Raw genomic sequence first — 5,900 nt, 5'->3', positions numbered from 1 at the left:
AAATCATGACCAAAAAATTTAAATCTAATTGTTAAAAATAGTTTGGATGACGTGGTTTATTAATGTATATTTCTTTCAATATATATAATAAATAATAGATGTGTATTTGGCCAATATTTTCTGGCCACATACTATTTTGCCTTACTTAGTAACTTGTTTAATGGGAAGTGATTCACTTGGGGGGGGGGGGGGGTATCGTGCGCAACCTCCCTTTCTCTCTCAACCAGCACTCTTCAGCGATGAAGACCAAAACAAATCACGCAACCGCTCTACCGTCATGCCCATCCACGCCACCGCGCTCCGCCGCGATGCTCAGCCACGTGCATGCATCCCCTACACCCCACCGCTGTCGGGGACCTTTAGCCACCGCGTCCCTGTACCTACCGCCGCCGCATGCCTTGGAACCCGCCGCCGTGAGCCCATAGGCTACCGCCGCCGTGCGGTGAGGTCCGGCTGCGACCGCTCCTCCATGATCCGGCCCCGCGTCGTTGACTTCGAAGTCGGCATCCCCTCCTCTCACCATGTGCATCCCACCAAATCTCCCAAGAGAGAACTCATGTTCGGCGGGAGCGAGGGCGAGGACCGTGGCTGGACTCACCGCGCCGCCGAGGGCTCCCGCGGCGGAGGTGAGGAGGGCGAGGATGTGGGCGTAGATGGCGGATGCGGCGGGAGGTGGCGAGCTGCTGGCGTAGATGGCGAGTTGTTGGATTTTTGCTACATTTTGTCTCGCGACGATGCTATAATAGTATAAATCTTTTGCTAAGTTGTTTTGCTGTTTTTCTACCTTATTATGAAATTGTTGCTACAAGATCTTCGGTGGGGTATGGGTCTCTGGCGAGGTCGCCAGTGAGTTCTCCAGCGAGTTCTCCGTCGATGTTTCCGACGATATCTGTTTTTGCTACAATAGCATAGTTTTTTGCTACGGGCTCTCCGGCGAGGTCTCCAGCGAGTCACCGGTGGTCTGTCCGGTGAGCTCAACCTCTTTCTTTTATTTTTTGGTTGAACCATTTTTTGCTACATCGAAGCAAAAGCAGAATTTTTTTGCTACCCTGCAGCAAAAAGAACACGCATGGGAACCATGGGGCTGGAAAATCAAATCCATGGGAGATTTCCAGCACTATCCTTGTTTAATTCTATGTAGCGTTTTATATTTGCTAGTCATGTCCGACATATAATTTTCCTATTTGCTAGTCAGGTCCGACATATAATTTTCCTAATTACAGCAAGCAAATAAGAGAGTCCTAACTAATCACGGCATCACGTGATTGTAGTTTTGGCCGGACCGGCTGAGATTAGGTTGTTGTACCATGTTTGGATAGAGATAGATTTCTTTTTTAATCCCCAAATAGAACCCTTGCACATATCCCACGGCTGTATGTATATGATGATAACTAGCATGAAAGGGCGCGGCGGCACGCCGCGCTGACTGTGTAATGTGTAATACGCTGATAGTAATAACTTTAAGGCCACACTTGAATTGATGAAATATCTTCTTGTTTAAATATAGTCCATTTTAAGATGATTGGTAATGAAATCTGATAATCATACATTGAAATCACATGCATAAAAAGTTAACCTTGAGAAATAGGTAAATGGTATACACCAATAGTGGGAGGGCATAGAGAAATATGGTAAACACGCACACTATAATAGTAGACTTGCTAGTTTTGATAATATACGTTTACACAATGTTCTAACTCCATGCACGAACTCTATTTTAGCCACTCCCGTCTTCACTTGGCAATGATGCTCTTCTCAAGCTTGATCCAGGCTGTCAGGCGAGAAGTAGGTCGAGGAGTGATATGTGTTTAGCATGCAATGCACACTGTCGGACAAAAAGGCACATCCTCTAAATATTTATATTTAGCAGGCACAAAGAGTTTCTAGATAACTTGCAAACTATGAGTCTGTTTGGATTTGACGAAAAGCTGGCCTTACCAAAACAAAATTGCATGCACATGTAATGTAGTTGCTGTTTAATTGGAAGCCAAAGTTTTTACGACGGAGAAGTGCTAGAGATCTGATAAGATCAATGCGAAACATGACTATTGAGGAAATGAACTTAAACCATCTTCTCTGTCCCTACACAAAATGTATTAGTCAAAAAATAATAAGTAGAAATACTAAGTAAGCTGATGGTATGCACTCTGATTTTTCAGTCACATATAACATTTCAAGTGACACAAGTCAGAAGTGATGACAACATGACATATTTCAGTGAGATGTAACATTTTTCGTCCGATCATGTAAAGAATTTTAAAATCGCATGTATTAACAACTGGGTAATATAATTTTACTAACTTCCCATTCACAGAGGAGCAGCTTACATATATTCATCAGATCCCACAATAGCTCCAAGATAAAGAGGCAACACCTGGTGCACAGAGATATATGAAATGCTGAAATAATATCTATGTGGTAAAAGAAGATAACAGATTGCCTAAGCACTTACACCATACATGAGCCTTTATAAGAGTTATAGCTTCAGATTCTCTATTGACATGTACCGGAATGCCTGGATCATAGAACTGAATGGAGCCTTTCTTGAAATGTCAGCTTCAATTTCTACATATAGCCAAGAGTCAGCAGGGCCTCAACTTCAGAGTGGCAGTCATGAAGTTGCTCATAATCTATACAAAAAGTTACGCAAAAATAGAGTACAACCTCTTGATGATTGCTAATAATCGCATGGCTGAAGGAAAATATAATCAAAGCTAACGCCATTGGCTGATTGCAAACAATCTCAATGGAATACCTAGCTTTCCTACAAAATTTCATATAGTATAACCATAGCCCCTGTAAAATGCAAAACCTTTATCATTCATGTACCACATGGTTTCTTTAGGTTCCTTTATATAGAATATTTCTACTGAAAGAGTAAACGAAGTATTGTAGCTACAACAGCTAATTCACTCATTGCTTAGCAAAACAATGAATGTTGGCTGCAATAATATATGGGGAAAATGTGATTATTATATTAAAGATGCATATTAAATCAAGCTTACTAAGTGACAATACACGATGCACTCCATCAGTGTATATATAAATATAAAACCCAAAAAAACCAAGTAGATTAGTACACACACGTGTTCAGTTCAGGACAAATAATTTGACATCCGCAATTATTTCATCAAATACTACAAAGTCCTTAAGCAAGATACACAGAGACCCCTAACCCCAGGTTTTCTAGGTCACTATGCAAATCGCATTGTTCAAAAAAAATCCCATTGTTTAATTTCCTTTGTGTTTTGAAGTAACACAGACACTGATGAGATCTCATGTTCTGAGAGCAAAATGACAACCCCCTTAGATTGCAAGAAACACGAGTTCTGCTTTGACCCGGACAAATAATGACCATCACACCTATCAATTAAACTTCTTGTACACCGATCTGCTCAGAATCCAGGAGCTCGTTCAATCATAGGTACTGCATTGTGTTCAGTTGTTTTCCCTTGAGGATTCCCTATGTTAAAAGAAAAACTAAAATTTTCGTTTGGCTGCTGGAAGAAGAAAGGGCCAGCTGGTTTCAGACGCATGGATGAAACCACCGGAGGAATTAGTGTATAGGTACTGCTATAGAAAGATTCAGGTATGTGGAGGGTTATTGTCTTCATTTAAAAGAGCAAACATGTGACTTTTAGAAAAGAAACAATTGCTCATTGTGGCCCTGGCTGGCAGCATAGCTGGCGAGGAGAATAGTTGAGCAGTTGGACGTCCTTGAATCTGTAGTTCGTCGTTGCTTGATGCGACCCGCTAGCGATCGTCCTATCTTTATTAAATACAGTATGTATGTTCAATTGTGCTCTGTCGTGTTCTTATTTTTCCAGGTAAATACTTAAACAACACCCCAATCCCACCCTAACGGGTTTGCTAACCTGAGGTCCACCAGACTGATTGGGTAACATTGCAGCAGAAGTTGTAACTTCAGACATCATATAGTTATTGCAGAATAGATAATAAATTACTCTGTAAGCGTTCAGATGAAGGTAAATATGGAACAAATGGGAGTGGCAAACCATTGTTTGATGAAGAGCTTTTATGGGTGAGAAAGGATCTTGCAATTGAAGGGTTCACTTGTCCAAATGCAACCTCGACATGGGCTTCTGCCATTGTAACGAATCAGTATGTTATTAATAACTTAATAAACTAAATACGACACTTTTTTGGGCAAGTCACGTGCTGCCTTTAAATTTAAAAATTATTATTCTATGTTGTAACGATTATACAAGAAATCAAGTTGTGTGTATGTAGTTTGGAAAATAAATCCATTCTCCTTGCACGTCTACTTAGACAAAAGCAAATTCAATGGCCTAACACGTCTACTTAGACAAAAGCAAATTCAATGGAATTTGCATATTAATTTGACTTAAGATACCATACGCCTTGCACTTCGTCAGTTTCTCGTTACTCAACAGGCAACAGGTATTTTAGAAATACATGTGTGGTATGAATATGTCAAAGATATAGAGATCCTGGTGTGTTATTTGTCACAATTGGTTCAGTAGCTCTTAGTGATGTAAAGAAGGTAGCAAAAGGAAGTTTGTGTAACAGCAGCTAAACTTAACTGATAAGCCGTTCCCCATTGAGAATAAGCTAGTGAATACAAGATTGCACATTCAACGACTAACCATTTTTATCAGCCCTGGATCTTCATTCAAGAGCACCTATGCTCTGCAAATGAAACTATGGAATAAAACACCACCAATCTAAATCAAGTACATAGAATGCTCGGACATACAAGTACCTGATGCATTCCAGTTTCAAGTAATCGAACATTTAGGTGAACATGTGGTCAGACCTTAGCACATATAGGTAACTACCTCGTTGTCTACATCTGTCATATTGAATTATCTGGCTATCTAAATTAATCAGATTCATTGAGTGCTCCCTCACTCTAAACTGGAAAAAACTAATCGCAAGCCAAACAACGAAATGGAAAAGAAGAAGATATACCTGCAGGACGATGAGTAGTATGATTGTCGCCCTCTTTGCGATCTGGCTATCCTGGTCGGAGTCTGCAAGAAACCAAACTCTCAACACAGTGGAATCCAAGAAAAAACACATACACCAATTAAGAGGAGAGCGTGGCTGGGCACCCAACTTCACCGCCGACATGCTCGGGTCCGAGTTGCAAGTCCTCGTCTTTATACATGTACATGGTATCCCTGGGTAAGGGCCTGCAAGCAATCGAAAGAGCCACTCTCAAGAGGCCAAAAAAATCAAGAAAGAGTGGACTTCAAGAAGAAGAAGAATACACCTGGGAGCCCAGCTATACTGTGGTTGCTGGGGAGGAGTCATAGTCGTCGTCTCCGGCCCCCTTCCACGGTGGAGGCGGCAAGATGGTTCTGGAGCATCGTCAGAGACCTTCCCTTCCCTGACATTCTGGCTCACCTCACCCAGATCGAATCTCCAGGGAAGAACATGCACAAATAACAAATACTGACATGCTCCAATGAGGGATAGGAAACTGTGCTCCAATCAGGGTGAGCGCTCGCAACCCCCCCTACAGCTGCCGCCTCTGCTGTGGGAGTGGGAGGCGTTGAGCGCTCCGGCTCCCTCCTCTTCTCCCCTATTCCTCCCAAAAACTCCTCCGCATCCATCTTCGGCTATCGTCGCCAAGGCGAGGCGGTTCCCGTCGGCAGACACGGGAGCTCGCCCCTCGATCTACCGCGAAGCGCCACAGCAGCGAGCGGACACCGGGTACGGCAGCGGCCGGAGCTCCGGTAAATGGAGCTTTTCCCTTGACGCCTTTGTCCGCCCGGCTTCATAATCTTGTCCGCGTCGCCGGGAGGAGGGCGTGATGGAATAGCTTGGAGCCTTGGAGGAGCGGCTCTGCAGCCTTCCAAGTGCCCAGCATGGCCTCAAGCAAGGAGGACGCCCTGGCTAGCTGCTTTGAGATT

General features: G+C 43.0%; 1 long non-coding RNA gene across 4 annotated transcripts; it reads right to left on the bottom strand.

Moving 5' to 3' along the window:
• Positions 1–1,560: 1,560 nt before the first annotated feature.
• LOC124684850 lies at positions 1,561–5,579 on the bottom strand. 4 transcript variants are annotated; one of them, XR_006997179.1, is made up of 6 exons: positions 4,954–5,579; positions 4,629–4,671; positions 4,017–4,103; positions 2,453–2,565; positions 2,328–2,374; positions 1,561–2,082 (listed from the first exon to the last, which is right to left on the bottom strand). It is a non-coding gene; the product is annotated as an uncharacterized LOC124684850 (long non-coding RNA). The 4 variants fall into 4 exon arrangements; XR_006997180.1 differs by lacking the exon at positions 4,629–4,671; XR_006997181.1 differs by lacking the exons at positions 4,017–4,103; positions 4,629–4,671 and having other exon boundaries at positions 1,561–1,825; positions 1,939–2,082.
• Positions 5,580–5,900: the final 321 nt, after the last annotated feature.

The sequence above is a fragment of the Lolium rigidum genome, chromosome 1 (genome assembly GCF_022539505.1).
Source record: "Lolium rigidum isolate FL_2022 chromosome 1, APGP_CSIRO_Lrig_0.1, whole genome shotgun sequence".
Classification (NCBI taxonomy): domain Eukaryota; kingdom Viridiplantae; phylum Streptophyta; class Magnoliopsida; order Poales; family Poaceae; genus Lolium; species Lolium rigidum.
Note: the sequence above shows the minus strand (reverse complement) of the source record. Positions and strands in the feature narration are given on the sequence as shown.